Genomic DNA, 529 nt, shown 5'->3' with positions numbered 1-529 from the left:
TCCTGCTGGACCAGTTTCATAAGAGATTAATTTGAAATCCAGATGTCAATTTACTCACTTTAAGTGAGGTCTGTATTTCCAATAGCCGGACCTTTTGAATCTTGTATCAAGAACACTGCCTTACTTTAGTCAAGGGACCTGGCAAATTAGTAATCAGTATTATTAGTAAATTAGGAATCAGAAGATTCCTTAGTGAGGAATGGAATTGGAGCAAAAAGAATTGAATCACAGTAGTAGTTTGTGAGTGATCACATTTGGGTCACAAATTCCTTTAAGAATTTGACGGAAAGTTTGATCCTTTCCTGAGGAAAAAACACCTGTATAATATTTGCAGACAGTGTCAGGGAGTGATGGAGCTCACTGGTTGACCCCTGTCTTTATTTCACTGAGGCTAAGCCACATCTTGATAGGCGATCCCTATTCCACTAGAGACTAATTGTACTTCTTGGCATAGCACTTCACAATTTTTGTCATATATGCATATACCTGAACTATCATTTACTTTTTTCTTTAAATTGACTCTTATTTA

The sequence above is a fragment of the Lipotes vexillifer genome, unplaced genomic scaffold, assembly GCF_000442215.2.
Source record: "Lipotes vexillifer unplaced genomic scaffold, Lipotes_vexillifer_v1.1 scaffold236, whole genome shotgun sequence".
Classification (NCBI taxonomy): domain Eukaryota; kingdom Metazoa; phylum Chordata; class Mammalia; order Artiodactyla; family Lipotidae; genus Lipotes; species Lipotes vexillifer.
This window is presented reverse-complemented; position numbering follows the sequence as displayed.